We start from the raw sequence: 18,548 nt of genomic DNA on the forward strand, positions 1-18,548 counted from the left end.
GTCCACGATATACTTGTAGCCAGGGAACAATTTATTTTGGTGGAATTGGAGAAAATTAGATCAAGCATGTGTCCTCCTATATGAGTGGGTCCATGATTTTTTATTTCCAAACCCAGATTCGATAGATGTGTGATTAGAGCCGTGGATTCGGTCAACATTGGCTGATCTACGTGTATATTAAAATCACCTAGAAGCAAAAATTCTTCTTTAGATTTTATATGTGGGGCTAAAATTTCTTGAAGAGTGGGTGCAAAATTAGGATTTGCTCCCGGGGGTCGATAAACCAAGGCACCTTTCCAGGTGAAATGATTAGTTAAGTGAATTTTCAAAAGCAGAGTTTCTAGTTGTGAGTTTGAGTGTTGTTCAATAATAGTACATTGTATATGGTCCCTATATATAATTGCCAATCCGCCTCCGGTTTTAATATCTCTGTCTAGGTGTTTAATCCTATATCCAGAGGGAATCCCCATTGCAATGGCTGTAATTGTATGGGGTTTTAGCCAGGTTTCCACAAGGAAACATATGTCTGGTTGGATGGAGTGTATTAAGTCCCAGACCTGATGTTGGTGTTTAGGTAAGGAACGTACATTTAAGAAAAAGCTTTTCAAACCCTTAATAGAAGTATTGGAATCTGGGGGGGGCGCATTGATGTTAGATAGGCGTCGACACTGAAGACAGGAGTAGGCACCCTCAATGCGGTGCCAGGGTATGACTGTACTACAGCATGTAGATGGTCTAAGACTACGTAAAGTGAGGGCGGAGTAGGAGAGGGATTGGTTGCCCTTACCGGTGAAGGCTTGTAGAGAGGGACCAGGGTCCATCGCCCCTCGCCCTGTCCTGTCGCGGACGGGCGCAGACGGGCTTTTCTTCGGCGCTTCTTAGGCGTGCTCGAAGGCGCCCCCTGCGCGCAACCGCTGCGCGCTTGTAGGAAGGGCGTGGTTAAATAGCCCGGAGTGAGGTAGCCACTAGAGCGCTAACCTCAGCTCCGGCTAAACCGGAAGTGCAGCCTGGCTCTTGCCTGTCCGCCCTCCGCACAACGGCACTGCTTGCCGAGTCGGACCGGGGTGGGCAGGCTGCAATATATGGCTTCATCATATTTGGTGAAAGTGTCTCCAGTGGTTTTTAAGAAAATTAACTTCCCACATTTTTTGGGAGCGCTTACTGGTGCGTGCTCCGGTACGCGCACCTGGAGCGCTACGGGAGTCCGCCATTTTGTGTTCGGTAGAATTGAGACACAAGATGGAGGACAAACAACGTTGTGAATGGGTAAAAGGGGGCACGGTAGACACACCCTGACCCTCTAGGTTTTCTGAGGGGAGTTTAGGAGGTACATATATGCAAAAAATAAAGAAAAATTAAATTTTTCGCGGGGGGAGCGCCCGGTACGCGCACCGGGGAGCATACCGGGGAGCGTACTTTGGTGAAAAATAGTGAAAAAAATTAGAATAAGATAATCATTTTGAGTGATCAGAGGTAGGGTAGCCCTGAAAAGAGCTTTTGGGTTCTGTGGCTGATTTAGGTACCTACAAGTAGGTTCCAATGCACAGTTTTAAGTTTAGGAGGAATATTCTATTTCCCTCATCTGAGAAGTTCACACCATCTCCTCTGTAGATATCTTGCATGTTGTAACACAAGTTATTGTTGTATATTGAGCCCATTCCATAGTCTCTCATGTAAGCAGAAACAGATTTATTCACATGTTTCTGTGCTTTCTCAAATTGTGGACAGAATTGGTTGGACCACTTCCATTTCTGTCTTTGAAATATATTGGAATATACCAAGGCAGTTTGTGGAAAAAGTGCCATCAATTGACCAAAGGTGTCCTTTAAAAGCATTTCCAGACCTACCCCAGTCAAAGTGCCCAAGTAATTTCCACCACAGTGCACAATTAAGAGGTCAGGGTGTGGCAGATGCAAAAAGGTTTTCACCAATGGTATCAATTGCTGACATCTCAATCCTCTCTGGCCAATCCATTTGATGTACACATTTGGTATATCAAGGTTGTGAAAATTTCTGATAGCTGCATACCTTTGAGCCCAGTGGATGTAGCTATGTCTAATAATCCAGACAGAATACATGGTGAGAGAAGGTTCTGGGGCAGTCAGATGAAGTGTGGGAATGAAATGGCAGTTGGAACAGTAGGAGTTTACAAAAAATAACTGTGGAGTTTCACTGCTCTTGAATCACAAGCAATGATTGGTGGAATCAGATAGTTGAAAAATGAAAGTTAGGATGCATGGTTGTGTTCTGTGAAAGATGCAATTTTTATGGTTAAGAAAAAGTCATTTAAAGAAAGATTGCACCAGATAAGCAGGTGAATTGAGAGGTCAAACATCCTTGCTGAGTTAATTTGCAACATTGTAGAATAAACTTTTGAACCTGAGAGTTCAGTGAGGAGGGAGTTGCTATGGAAACAGGTTGAAAGGGCTGAGGGGGAAGGGTGTTGGTTTGAAAATAGTGAGGGAAGAGTTTTAATTGGTTGAAATGAGGCATATGTGTGTAGAATTAGAGGTTTTCTGTGCCAGTCATGGTTGCAGTGTCTGGAGTGTATAGCTTTTACTCTGCTAAAGAAAAATTGGTGTGTGTGTCTGACACTGTTCTCAATCTCCCAAAGAATTTGTAAAGGTGAGTAATGATTCATTTAATTTAGATAGAGACTTGTATGCTCTATGGAGAAGATTTGGAGGCAGATTGTGTTTTTTAAATGTTGCTTTGTGTCATGTTTTTTGATAATGCTCGGTAAAAAGATTTAGCTGCATAGAGGAATTGTCTTTTGTGAAATAGTGAGGTTTCAGTAGTGAAATTGAATGCTTGTACATAGGACCTGTGCTGTGTTTCTAAAATGTTATTAAAAAAACGATTTTGGGGTACATGAATGGCTTTTATATTTTTGAGAAGGAATTAATAGTGTCTGCCTCATTTAATAAATATATTTGAACCTTTCACAATGATGTCACCTGTGTTACCTCTGATAAGGAAGCAAATTGAGCTTCTTTCTTGTTGGTTTGTGTCATGTTTTTTGATAATGCTTGGTAAAAAGATTTTGCTGCATAGAGGAATTGTATTATGTAAAATTGAGAAGTTTCAGTAGTGACATGGAATGATTGTACATAGGACTTGTGCTGTGTTTCTAAAATGTTATTTAAAAAAGATTTGGGGGTAAATGAATGGCTTTTATATTTTTGAGAAGGAATTAATAGTGTCTGCCTCATTAAATAAATATATTTGAACCTTACTGTGCTGTGTTTCTAAAATGTTATTAAAAAAACGATTTTGGGGTAAATGAATGGCTTTTATATTTTTGAGAAGGAATTAATAGTATTTGCCTCATTAAATGAATATATTTTAATCTTTTACAATGATGTCACCTGCATTACCTGAGATTAAGAAGCAGATTGAGCTTCTTTCTTGCTCGTTAGTGTCATGTTTTTAGATAATGCTTGGTAAATAGATGTTGCTGCACAGAGGAATTGTATTATGTAAATTTGAGAAGTTTCACTAGAGACATGGAATGCTTGTAGATAGGACCTGTGCTGTGTTTCTAAAATGTTATTTAAAAACGATTTTGCGGTAAATGAATGGCTTTTATATTTTTGAGAAGGAATTAATAGTGTTTGCCTCATTAAATAAATATATTTGAACCTTTTAGAATGATGTCACTTGCGTTACCTCGGATTAGGAAGCAGATTAAGGTTCTTTCTTGTAGGTTTGTGGCATGTTTTTTGGAAATGCTTGATATCAACATATGCAAGATAGAGGAATTGTATTTTGTGAAATAGTGAGGTTTCAGTAGTGAAATTGTATGCTTGTACATAGGACCTGTGCTGTGTTTCTTAAATGTGATGCGAAAAACGATTTTGGGGCAAATGAATGGTTTTTACATTTTTGAGAAGGAATAAATAGTGTAGATGAGGTGAGGCCTGTCCAGGGGTTTAGATGAGGTGAGGCCTGTCTAGGGGTGCAGATGAGGTGAAGCCTGTTCAGGGTTGCAGATGAGGTGAGGCTTGTATAGGGGTGCAGAGGAGGCAAGCCCTGTGTTCAAGAGTGTAGTGGGAGAGAAGCCTGTCCGGGGGTGCAAAGGAGGTGAGGCATGTGTCTAAGAATGCAGTGGGGGAGAGGCTTGATGAAGTACAGTCCACTGCATTCTTAGACACAGGCCTCACCACCTCTGCTCCCCTGGACAGGCCTCACCTCCTCTTCGCTTCTGGACAGGCCTCACCTCATCTGCACAATCTGCTTCCTAATCTGAGGAAACACAGGTGAAACGTGCAATCATGTACACAGTATCTAAACCTTGTGAATAATGTAAAACCAATTCATGTGCTGTAAATCAATTTTTACATAACATTTAAAAAACAGAGCACAGGTCTTATGTACAAGAATTTTATTACACTACTGAAACCTCACTTTTTTACAAAATACAATTCCTCTATGCACTAACATTTCTTTACCAAGTATTATCAAGAAATATGACACAAAGGAAGAATATTTAAAAAACGATTTTGGGGTAAATGAATGGCTTTTATATTTTTGAGAAGGAATTAATAGTGTTTGCCTCATTAAACAAATATATTTGAACCTTTTAGAATGATGTCACCTGCGTTACCTTAGATTAGGAAGCAGATTGAGGTTCTTTCTTGTTGGTTTGTGGCATGTTTTTTGGAAATGCTTGATATCAACATATGCAAGATAGAGGAATTGTCTTTTGTGAAATAATGAGGTTTCAGTAGTGAAATTGTATGCTTGTACATAGGACCTGTGCTGTGTTTCTTAAATGTGACGTGAAAAACGATTTTGGGGCAAATGAATGGTTTTTACATTTTGAGAAGGAATAAATAGTGTAGATGAGGTAAGGCCTGTCCAGGGGTGTAGATGAGGTGAGGCTTGTCCAGGGGTGCAGATGATTGAAGCCTGTTCAGGCTTGCAGATGAGGTGAGGCTTGTACAGGGGTGCAGAGGAGGCGAGGCCCATGTTTGAGAGTGTAGTGGGGGAGAAGCCTGTCCAGGGGTGCAAAGGAGGTGAGGCCTGTGTCTAAGAATGCATTGGGGGAGAGGCTTCATGAAGTCCAGTCCACTGCATTCTTAGACACAGACCTCACCACCTCTGCTCCCCTGGACAGGCCTTACCTCCTCTGCGCTTCTGGACAGGCCTCACCTCATCTGCACAATCTGCTTCCTAATCTGAGGAAACACAGGTGAAACGTGCAATCATGTACCCAGTAATTAAACCTTGTGAATAATGTAAAACCAATTCATGTGCTGTAAATCAATTTTTACATAACATTTAAAAACCAGAGGACAGGTCATATGTACAAGCATTTCATTACACTACCGAAACCTCACTTTTTTACAAAATACAATTCCTCTATGCACTAACATTTCTTTACCAAGTATTATCAAGAAATATGACACAAAGGAAGAATAAAAAAGCTTAATGTGCTTCCTAATCTTAGGAAACACAGCAGACAAGTTTTGGAAAATTGCAAATATATTTATTTAATCATGCAGACACTTTTTAATCCTTCTGAAAAATTCTAAAGCCATTCATTTGCCCCTTAATCGTTAATAAATTAACATTAAGAAAAACTGAGCACAGGTCATATGTACAAGCAAACAATTTCACTCATGAAACCTCTGTTTTTTACAAAATACAATTTCTCTATGCAGCAACTTTTTTTATCAAGCATTAACAAAAAACATAACAGAAAGCAACAATAAAAAAACACAATCTGATTCCTAATCTAAGGAAATACACCTGACATGATTGCGAAAGGTGCAGAGAAGTTGAGGAAAGCCCAAATGGCTTTTATGATTGGGAAAAGTGCTGAGGAGGTGAGGCCTGTGTCTAAGAGTGCAGTGGGGGAGAGGCTTTATGAAGTCCTGTCCATTGCACTCTTGGACACAGGCCTCACCTCCTCTGTTCTCCTGGACAGGCATAACCTCATCTGCACTTCGGTCAGGCCTCACCTCATCTGCACCCTGTCACCATCAATTATACCCTATACATTAAGGCCTGTCCAGGGGGCACAGAGGAGGTGAGGCTTGCCCAAGGGTCAGAGGAGGTGAGTCTTGTCCATTGCACTATTGGAGACAGTCCTCACCTCCTGTGCACCCCTGGATAGGCCTCACCTCATCTGCTCAATCTCTTTACTAATCTGAGGAAACACAGGTGACATGATTGTGAAATGTGCTAATATATTTTTTTCAATCATGCAGATACTATCTAATCTTTGTCAATAATGTAAAACCAATTCATGTGCCAAAAATCTTTTTTTAAATAACATAAAAAAACAGAGCACAGGTCATATGTAGAAGCATTTTATTACACTACTGAAACGTCACTTATTTTCAAAATACAATTCCTTTATGTATCAACATTTCTTTACCAAGCATTAATATTATTTTTCCACCTGTCCCCTTCTAACACCCTCTCTCTGATTTATTCCTTTTTACATCCTGACTCCGTGTTACACTCTCTTACACTCTCTCTTTGACTTACTTTCTGTTACACCCTGTCTCTGATTTATTCCATCTCCCTCTTTTTTACAGCAATTTCTAAATCATACTCTCTCTTACATCCTCTTCCTGATTTACTCCATCTTACAACATTTTTCTTTGTAACATTCTCTCCCTATCTTACTCCCTATTACACCTTTTGTCTGTTTTACACCCTCTCTCCCTCTTTCTGACTTTTTTATTCTCTTCCTTTCTTCCTGTTACATCCTCTGTCTGACCTATTTCTTGTTATATCCTCTCTCTTTTTTTACTTCCTCTTACCCCATCTCTCAAGCTTACTCTCTCTCTCCCTTTTACAGGCTCTCTCTGTTTAAGTCTCTTTTACATCCTCTTCCCTTCTAACATCCTCTCTCTGTCTTACACCCTGTTACACCCTTTTTCTGATTTACTCTTTTTCTGCCTTTCTTTCACTTAATCCCGCTCCCTATTACATCCTTTATCTGTCTTACAACATATTATACACTCTCTCTGTCTTACTCCTTCTCTATGTTTTACTCCCTCTACCTGTTTCTTTGTCTGACTCTGTCTGTCTCTTTGTGTTACTCCGTCTAGCTGTTTTTCTCTGTCTTACTCCTAGTTATATAGTTGCTGTGGTATAAACTTAGATAAGTTGTAAACTAGTGTTTATATCGTTTGCTTTGTTATTTCTTTGTTGTTTGCTAAAAGTGGTCTATATTGTGTTCTTATTTTCTTTATCACAGATTGAAATCAACAATTCAAAAGTAAGGAAATATGCCTTCAAGGCAGAGGAGAAGGAAAGATGCCATACGGAAAAAATCAAAAACAGCAACGGAATTAAAGCACTCCCCTACAACAAGTACTTCAAAAAACACAAAAAAAGCTCCTGGTAAGACAACTAAGTCTTTTTTTCGGAACATATGTAGAGCAAAAAAAAAATGTATGTCAATGTGAATATACAGAAGGAGAGTGCAAATTTGAAAAGGAAGGAGAGGCCCCCCAAAAGTGTTACTACTGGACCAGGAGAGAACAGTATGTATAGTAATATAAGGCAAAACCAATTTAGGGACATTCGTAGACGAATGTTTCGCAATAGGGTAGTTTTAAATTTGTTAACAAATATGAAGAAAGGTTGACAGAGAGCTGCTTTCTACAAGAAAAAGAAAAGTGTAGAGAAGATTGTTGATCAGGCTTTCGAAGTTAAGAAAAAATTATTTATTTTAGTGATCAATAGAATTAGGATACTTAACAAGGCAATTGATGTTTTCAAATCGAACAGTAGGTGGAAAAGAATAATTAATCGGACTAATTTTTGTGAGCCATTTTTTAATGAGGAGAGTTACTTCCAGGAGAATGATTTGGTGCATGCAGTTGACACCAGTGGTCGAGCATATGAGGTGAAAGACGGTTGTCCGATGGAAAAAGAGAGACTTGCGTCTAGAGATTCAGAAGAGGTGTTAGCTGATTAAGTTTTAGGGAGACGTACTAAGGGTCCAGTGTACACATGGAAGTGTAGTAGTATTTGTTGTGTGCGACAGGATTCAATTGATTTGCTTCATAATTTCTTATGTTCATATAGAAAGAAAAGTGTAAAACAGAAAATGAAGATGTTGCAAGAGTTACATCCTTGGAGAGTGAGAGAAAACACAGGTTTGCATGGGCATTCACTGGCTTGTCTTTCTAGAAAAGTATGTCAGAGTGTTTTTCATCATTTTAGGATGTTAGCAGTGCATCATAATAAAGTGAGTTAATTAGTGAGAAGGTTGTATTATGCAAAAAGTCCAGCACTTAAGCTTAAACAGTTAAACAGTGCTCTTTTGCATGGATCTGAATTAGATGTGAAGAGCATTTGTGAAGAAATTGAGTTTTGTTATTTTGGGGACAAAGAGGACAGTGTAGAACTGGATATAGTAATAGATGGTAATGTGGAAGACAATGTACAGATTTCAAGTACAGAAAAGTTTGACGAGGAATTTACCAAGTTTAAGGTGAAATCAAGTGAAAGGCCTAATTTTACTTGTGTGTGTTGTCAACGGACTCATTATAAGATTCAGACTAGGTTAGTTGATTTATATTCAAAAAGTGAAATGGAAAACAATAGTGAATGGAAGGATTTTGTAACTTATTTGTTGGTGGAGAATTCTTTTGATTTGAGTTCTGATCAGCGTATTTGTAATTATTGTTTTAAAAAATTAAACGAAAACAGAATGCCTGCTAGAGCTGTTCATAATAATCTTCAGTTGGTAGATATTCCTTCTGAATTGATGGATTTAAATGCTTATGAATCTATTTTGATTCAATGTGTCCATCCTTTTCAGGCTATTGTTCGCATGGAGCCTAACATAGGGAAATTGCCTCCTTCAGATTTACAAAGAGGATTAAAGGGAAGAGTTGTTTATTTGCCTCTAGATGTCAAGAAAAATATTGATACAATTGGTGTAGAAAGAGTAGAAGAGGATCCTCGGGGTATTCTAGTTAATAGGGTTCCGACAAAGAGTAAGAAAATCTGGCAAGATTTAGTGGATGTTAGGAAAGTCAAAAAGGCAACGTTGTATTTGGTCAAAAACAATGAGTACTACAAACATGTATGTGTTGGAGCAGAGGAAACCGCTACAGAAGAAGACAGTGATTGTTCAGTCGGCCAAATTGAAAAAGTTGATGTGTCTAAAAGTGAAGAAATATATGAACATTATACTGTTCATCCTTTGCATTCCAAAGAAGTAATGGGGAATGCAATTGACTTGTTTCAAATGAAAGCAGTAAAAGGAAGTACCATTAGTGTATGGGAATAAAGTTTGGAAGCTCATTGTTTTCCACAGTTATTTGCAACAGGTCGAGGTGGACGATATGACGATCGACCACTTAAAATTCCTGCAGCTGAATACCGGACTTTGAGATTATATGCTGAAGATTCAAGGTTTCGTCAATGCATTCCGTATTTGTTTCATCTACTGTATGAAAGTGACTTGTTTGGGCTTTCTTATGCCGTTAATCATATACTGAAAAGTGGAGCACATCTGCAAAATGTTTCGGCGAGGGACTTTATGGAGAAAGTCAATCTGCAAGACAGTATTTTGGAATATCAGCTAATCAATCTCATGGCATGTCAGCGTGGTACAAACGAGTATTGGCACCGTCGTCATGGGGAATTGAAATGTATGCTAAGAAACTTAGGAACTCCTACATGGTTCCTCACTCTTAGCTGTGCTGAGTATGGATGGGACGACTTACTTCAATTTCTACGAGAGGCAAATGGAAACATACAAAATATAGAATTCAAAACACCTGGAGAACTGTGTTCTTTGGATCCAGTGAATGTATGCAGATATTTCAATCATAGATTTGAAGCTATGATGTCTTTTATTAACAACAAAAAAAATCCTCCCCTTGGAGAGGTTTTGGATTTCTTTTGGAGGAAGGAGTATCAAGTGAGAGGTGCTCCTCACATGCATATGTTGTTATGGATTAAAGATGCACCCAAATTTTGAACTGATTCGGATGACACAGTGATGATTTTCATTGAAGAGTATTCAACATGTGCTGTTCCGAAAACTACTGAAGAAAACAATTTAAGGCAACAAGTTTTACGCTTTCAATCCCATCGTTGTGGAAAGTACTGGTGTCCAAAATTCAGAAACAAGGACAAGTTCTTCACAAAATGTCGTTTCGCCTTTCCACGACCAGTGATTTCTAAAGGAAAAGTAAATATTTTGATGTCTTTTCTGCGACATACTGGGACGAGGAAATCACCCAAAAATACATACAAATTAAAAAGAAACAAAGAGTCCAAGTACATTAACGACTACAACCCAGTGATTTTGTCCATGTGGAATGCTAACAAAGGGTGGGCGTAAAATCCGTTTCGCGGGCGAATTTGCAGATTTTCCGCGATTTCGTGATCCGCGAATCTCGCGAAATCATGGTAAAATCAGCGAATCAGCTGGGACGAATTTTCAGCCAAGCAAGGGTTACAGCTGGAGGTGCAAAAGTTGAACCTAATTTCTTTGTAACCTTTTACAAAAGGGTTACAAACAAATTAACTTCAACTTGGACACCTGCTGCTAATTGCTTCCTGGTGCCTCGTTGCCTAATTGCAACTATTCTCTGACCCTGCTCTGACCCTTGAAGCAGGGTCAGAGAATAGTTACAAGTAGGCAACGAGGCACCTTTCCAAGGAATTAAACCTCATAGGGAAGCACTTACAGATATAAAAAACAGGAAGAAGGGAGAGGATAGCAAATACACCCATTTTGAGTTGTCAGGAGGGTTAAACTAAAAGAGACCTTTCCAGCACAATTTTCATATGCATTTTCCTAAAAATAAAAAGCTGTATGTTCTGTAGGGGAAACTCAGGAATCTGGCCCTTCAGAGATTCGGCCTCTCTTTCTTTCTCTCGTTCTCTCTCTCCCTCTCTCTTTCCCTCTCTTTCTCTATCTATCTATCTATCTATCTATCTATCTATCTATCTATCTATCTATCTATCTATCTATCTATCTATCTATCTATCTCTCTCTCCCTCTCCCATAAATGACTGCATGAGTAACTTCGCTATGCAAGCGGCTCGCGAAGACGCAAAAAACCCAGGGAACACGCAAAAAAAACAAAAATCCGCAAATTCGCACAAATTCGCGAATTTTACGGATCGCGAATTCGCAAATCCGCAAATTTGCAGATCGCAAATTCGCAAAATTCGCCCATGCTTAATGCTAACGTGGATATAGAGTTTGTTGCTGACAACTCTATTGCTGTGGCTCGATATGTGACATCTTACATCACAAAAAAAGAAAAGACAGAACTGAAGGAAATGTGGGAGGAAATTTCACATGAAAAGAGTATATGTAAAAAATTATACAGTTTCAGTCTGAAGATGTTGTCGCATCGAGAAATTGGAGCATATGAATGTTCTGATCGGTTATCATCAGCAAGTCTCTATGCCAAATTTAGAACAATCATTTGGGTGAATCTAGGTCTTGCTGCAACACGAAACCGAGTTTTGAAATCTGTACAAGAAATTGAGTATTTGGCGGAGAAAGAACCAAACAGTACAGATATTTTGAAGACAAACATGTTGGATACATACTATCCAAATAGAAGTACTCACCTTGAGAACACTTGTTTGTATGAAGTTCTGCAAAACTATAGTTATAAGAGGAACATCACAGAAGATATCAATAATGGAAAATATGCTGTCATTGGGTATGAAGGATGTCTAGTGAAGCAGAGAAAAGGCCATTTGATTAATCATCGAAAATTGACTTGCGAATCTCCAGACAAAAGAGAATTTTACTATTTAGCTATTTTGCAACTCTTTAAACCATGGTGTAAAGAAGAGGAACTACTTGGAGATTTTCTCTGTTTCGAGGATTCTTTTAATGCATCCAAGAATACCATAGAATGTCCTGTTTTTCCAAATTATCTGCAAATGTTGAACGAAGAAATAGAGCAAGAAGCCACAATTGCTGAAGAGATTGCTAGAGACAGTTCTCAAGACAGTCAGAGTTTTACTTCATTGAGTCAGGATCCACTAGGAGGACCAATTATCCAAAATGAAGCTGCCACTGCCATGGATGAGGTGGAAAGAGCTAGGGAACAAGCTCAAGAGGATGTAGTTAACTTAGAAGATTTGGTAAAGCAACTAAACGTTGAGCAGAAAAAGATATCTGACGAAGTCACAAAACAGATTGAACATGGATTCAGATATGAGAAAAAAGAGTGCTCATGTACATCATTTAAGGCTGTCCGACTGTACGTAAGTGGAGAAGCGGGAACAGGAAAACATTTTCTGATTAAAGCAATTGCAACTTATCTGCAGAAAAGGACTGAATCACCGCTGTCTTGTGTTGTAACCGCTCTAACTGGACTGGCAGCACATAACATTAAAGGGATTACTCTACATCATTTACTGATGCTGCCAGTTGGGCATGATAATAAATTGCATTACAACAAGCTATCTGGAGATGCGTGTTCTGAAGTTTCCAGAGTCCTGAAGAAAATGAAACTTATCATTGATGAAGTAAGCATGGTCTCAAATCTAATGCTTGCTTTTGTGCATTTGAGAATGCAAGGAATTCTTAGAACAGAGTATAATGTGTTGTTTGGAGGGAAACACATTATTGTTTTTGGAGATCTACTGCAGTTGACTCCAGTAAAAGGACAACCAGTGTTTAAAATGCTCACGCATGAAGATACCAGGAAGTCCCTAGGAAGCATTGGAAACGTTAATGTATGGTTAAATTTCAAATATGCAGAACTGCTTCAAAATATGCAACAGGCAAAGGATGAAGATTATAAAAATATTCTACAAGATGTAAGAATAGGAAAAGTAAGTGAGCATGGGAAAGAAGCTTTACATGCACGATTAATTTCAAATTTGTATCCAAATGAAAGCATTCTTCAAGAGAATATTTTTAAGAAAATTACTGAGAGCAAATCTGGGATATGTTTGATGCCAACTCTGCAAGAATGTTCCATCTTCAACAACAAAATGTTAAAGTTCGAAAATGAAGAGATTGTGAAACTGGAAGCAATAGATAAAATAGAGCATATGGGAGCAACAATTATTTTGTCAGAAAATTTGAAATCAAAATTGGATTCATTAGAGAAGAGTATATCTAAAACAGCTGGTTTTGAAAAGACTCTGAATGTGTATTTAAATTGTCGTATCATTTTGAGAAGGAAGTTAAATGTTGAAAGATGTCTGGTAAATGGAGCAATGGGTAATGTTGTTGATTTTGCAAATTATAGAAATAGAGATGGAATTGAATTTTTAAAAATTAAATTTGATGGCATTGAGCAAGTACAACAAATCAGTCGTTGTTCTGCTAGATTTTTTGCTTGTAAAAGACTTATATGTTCGCCGAAAACAGTTTCCTGTTTTTTTGGCATATGCGGTGACAATTCACAAATCTCAAAGTTTAAGTGTAGATAGTGCTTTGGTGAATATTGGAAGTTCTGTGTTTAAAGAGGGTATGGCATATGTGGCATTATCACGAGTCAGAACTTTATCAGGATTGTACTTGATTAAGTGTGATGAGACAAAGATTTGTGCAGATCTAGATTGTGTTAAAGAATGCAATAGGTTAAGAAGAGAGTATGCTCCACATTTGCCTCAGTATCCTCTGTTTGAAAAACGTGTGGTAGGCCGAAAAAGAAAAAAATGAGAATAATTGCAGTGAGGTAGTAGCAAAAAGACAAAAAGTAGATGAAAATGTAATTGTAAACAGAAAGAAAAAGGATTCTGATGAAGATGTTGTTGGATTTCAGTTTGAAAACAGTTCTGGTGCCAACTGCTATGCTAATGTAGTAGTTAATGTTGTTTTTTTTCTTCAAGCTTTACAAGAACAGATTGTTGAAAATCGGGATCAAAGATTCTGTCGTTTATTGAATTCTGTGTTTGAGAAATGTAGCAGTGATAAAGCAAAACTAGAAAGTGTTACAGAAATTCGAAATCTTTTACACATATGTTCTGGTCAAAAAAAAATTCACAGAACATTCAGCAGGATTGTCAGGAATTTTTAATGTATATGTTTGGTGTTTTGGAAGATGAAGGTGTAGATGTAGAAATGTTTTTTTAGTACTACTAGAATAGACACTGAAAGATTTATATATTTGACTTTACCAGACTGAAAATCAGTGTAATTTAATAATCTAGTTAAAGCAGCTGATCATAATATGGTGGGTACCCAATGTAAGTGTCCAATGCTGTCCACATTATTTATACAAACTTATGGTCAGTATGTCATTTTAATGTTCCAACGATGTAGACCTGATGGAACTAAATTGACAACCTGTATTAAAAATGTTGTGGCTTCTCAGTTATCAATTTCAGGAAGAACCTTTGCAACTGTAGCTATTATTTATCATGACGGTCCTTCGACAACATCAGGGCATTATACAGCTTATTTAAAATGTCGAAAAGGTTGGACTTACTGCAATGATACTCATTTGACTTACAAACAATGTTTGCCTTTTGACTTAAAAAATTCTTACCTAGTGTTTTTAGAACAAAAATTTAAGTAAAGGTAATTGGCCTATGAAGACGGGAGCAATTAAGAAAAGTTAGTCTACTGTTTAAAATTATATTGTGAGTAAAAGTGAACAACTTAATATAAAAAATCCAGTTCTCATATAGGTACTGTAAGTGGATCTCATAGTAAGTGATATCAGTATTATAGGAAATGTTGAACATGAGCGATCCAAAGATGGGAATATGAATATTTAAACATTGTGAAAATCTTGTATGAGCTTTTCTTTCAGAACATCGGGTAAACGTTAATTTCAGAGTTTGATTTGAGAAATTTGAAAACATACTGCTATATCTGACACTATTTGGCTGTAAGGAAAGGTGAAGGAATGAGCAAAGAGTCATGACTTAACACAAGGAGGAAATGAAAATGTTGAGAATTATTTCAGATGTTCTTAGAGCTCTTTTTATAGAAAGTCGATGAAATGGAAGTTTTAGAGAACAGCAGAGTATTTTCCAACGAAAAGGACATTCACGATCTACTATTTGGCCTCAAGGAAAAGTAAGTGAATCAAAGATTAGTGTACATATATGATTTGTAAGTTTATATGTTTTTTTTTAAACACAATCTTTTAGATTGTATTTTTTTTCCCGCTGTCATATGATGAATAGTTTGAACTCACTATTTTTAGTGAAATTCAATATATTCTGAGAACAGCAAAAATAAACTATCTAACATGTTGTACAAATTATTCTATAGTTTGTATTGTGTAATTTATATTGTATTCCCATTGTCTCACACTCACTTTCCTTTTTCCACCCTATTCAGCTCTCTTTACTCACTCACACTGCCTTTCTCTCACTCTGTTTCATCGCTGTTCCTTTACTCCACTTCTTTCACAACCCCTCAATCCCATTTCAACTGTCTGCATCCCCTCTCTCCCTTGCACCACTTTTCAGCTTTTAGTCTGTCTACTTTACTTCCTTTTTCCATCTTTTCCTCCTTTGCTCTTTTACTAATTCCTCTTTACTCACTCACCTCTTTTGTCGCACTCTGTCACTATAACTCACCCATTCTCCCTCACTTATCTTTCTTTGCTTCTTTCTTTTGTCCTCTTTTTTCATTCACTACCTCTATGTCCTCAGTCCCTCACTCTCCTTGTGTTATGCTCACTTGTGTTTATCTAACTTCTATTATTTCTCTTACAACAACTTCACTGCTCCTCTCTCATCATTCTTCACCCCAGTTCTTTTACTCCGGTTCCATTACGACCCCGTATTTCCTACCTTTCAGTGTCCTTCTCTTTACTTTCATCACCGAATCACATTCTTTCAGTACCACTGCTTTAGTCCTCTTCCCCTCTCTTTCCTTCTTTTGCTCCTTTACTCATTTTCCTTTCCTCACTCATTGTACTCCACTTCACTCAGTCCTTCCCTTAGTCCCTCTGTGTACTTACTTCCTCATTCCTTTTCCCTCAATCCTTCTATATTATCCTCACTCCCTTCATCCCTTCATTCTGTGACTCCCCTTCACTCACTCTCAGTCATCTTCCATTCCCCTTTCTTGTAAATGGATTGTCAATCAGACTCCTTTCCTCTCACTCATTCCCCTTTTACTTACTCCTCTTTCCTGATTTAGTTTTGCTAACTCACATTCTTTTAGTATCTTAATTACCTTCATTTCATTTCTCTCTTCTTCTCTTCCTCTCTGTCACTGAATTTATCTGCCTTACTCTTTGTAATTTGCTCTCCTTCTATTTCTTTTTCCCTTTTTATGTCCTTCTACATTACTTTATTTCCCTTTTTGTATCCTTCACTCTTGCTTTATTTCTTAGTACACTTTTACCTCTTGACCTGTCTCTTCTATTTTAAAATATGTATTTTACTAATCATAACTTATTTTGTTTCTCTCTTTCACAGATACAAAGTGTAGAAAAATATGTAATTAAGTTTACATTAATTATATGGTAAGTGTGACTAAAAAAATTTAGTTTGTCATCACCCTTTGCTTTAACCTCACTACTTTTCTCTCACCCTACCTCACCCCTGTTTCCTTACTCTGCTTCCCTCACTTATTCTTATCCTCCATGTTTACTTCTCTTTTCCTTACTTTCTTACCACATTCAACTTCCTTCAGTCCCCCTGCTCACCCACACTCCCTTACCTACCTTTCGTTTCTGGTTCACTCAGTCCCTTTCTGTCACTCCTTCCTTTACTCTCTCTGTCTTTTCTCTCTGTCACTCCCCATGTCCAAAAAATATGAATATACATAAAAAAATAGTATTATATAAATATACAATATAGGATTCATTTTAAAAAATATTACATTTCATAGCTATAGAAATTTGCTATTAAAAAACCTTTGAAAGTCACAGAAAAAACCATAGGTTTCACACCAGTTATAGTTAGGAATTAGCATTTTAAAAAACCTATGAAATTCACTGAAAAAACCATAGCTTTCACACCAGTTATAGTTAGGAATTAGCATTTAAAAAGCCTATTAACCTCACTGAAAAAACGATAGGTTTCAAACCAGTTATAGTTAGCTGGAAATTTTACTAACATAAAACCATTGAAATTCCCACGTTATAGTTAGTTGGACTCACTATAACTTGCGCGCCTGCAATGCACTGCTGATGACGTCACATATTACATCACTCATGACATGTGCTCATCGATTTGGGAAAGGTAATCCATCACGATGGACTGAAAATGCAGCAAGTTTTCATATGGGATTGCCATCACCCCACTGTGGTTTTATTTATTGATAAACTTTGCGGACTGCAGACAGACTCACTTGAGTGTTATTGTTGACAACTTCAAGCACCAGAAGGCCGTAGGAAATTCGGGCCTCGCCCACATGGGAGGAGTGTAAATGTATAAGTTGGTGTGCTGCTGGTTCTGCAGTTCGCTTTCAGCTGCCAATGATTAAGGGACACGAGAACCCGAAACGCGTCTGGCAAAAGTCTGATGCTGCCCAGTTGAATCCTGCATGCAACCTTCGTGAATAAAAGCTGGATAAATAATTGCCTTTGTGCGGTTCCTTCCACATGTGGTAACTCTCTTTGAACTGGATATTTGCGGTCGAATCCTGGCCGCGGAAGGAGCCCAGCTGCTAAAACAGCGTTCCCGTGATGAGGCCATCCGAAGGTGCTCATCGATTTGGGAAAGGTAATCCGTCACGAGGGACTGAAAAGTTTTCATATGGGATTGCCATCACCCCACTGTGGTTTTATTTATTGATAAACTTTGCGGACTGTAGACAGACTCACTTGAGTGTTATATATATATATATGAAGATAGATAGATAGATAGATAGATAGATAGATATATCTATATATATATATATCTATATATATAGATATATATATATAGATATATATATATAGATATATATATATCTATATATATATATCTATATATATATATATATATATATATATATATATATATATATATATAATTCCTTTAAACCAATTAATAAACTATTAATTTAAATGTATTTTGTGAAGATATACAAATTACATATGCAAATTTACAAAGAAATATATATACATACAGAGCCTCTCTGGTAGAAAGGAGATTGAGCCGCACACATTCCGGTCAGTTTTATCCAAGTGTAGGATAGCGGGGGGTAAAAGTTCAGTTTTCCACTCCTGTGAGTCCAACAGTAGGGAAAATGTTGGATCGCGGAGGGGTAAGAATTACTATTCCCACTCCACTGGGTTCAACAGTCGGGAAAATGTTAGATAGCGGAGAGGTAAATATTACTATTCCCACTGAATTGAGTGCAACAGTAGGGAAAGTGTTGGATAGTGGAGGTGTAAAAATTAATATTCCCACTCCAGTGAGTGCAACAGTAGAGAAAGTCTTGGATCATCGCGGGATAACATTTACTATTCAAACTCCCTTGAGTGCAATAGTAGGGAATGTGTTGGATTGCAGGGAACTAAGAATTAATATTTTCACTCCAGTCAGTTCAAAATTACAAACAAACAAAATGTTAAAAACAATAAAAATATTTAAATAACAAAATAAATAAAAAAATATAAATATGTTAAAAAATAAAATACAAATATATTTAATATAACATTTTTCAAAAAATATGGACT

Source organism: Lissotriton vulgaris, chromosome 2_1, assembly GCF_964263255.1.
Source record: "Lissotriton vulgaris chromosome 2_1, aLisVul1.2, whole genome shotgun sequence".
Lineage (NCBI taxonomy): Eukaryota > Metazoa > Chordata > Amphibia > Caudata > Salamandridae > Lissotriton > Lissotriton vulgaris.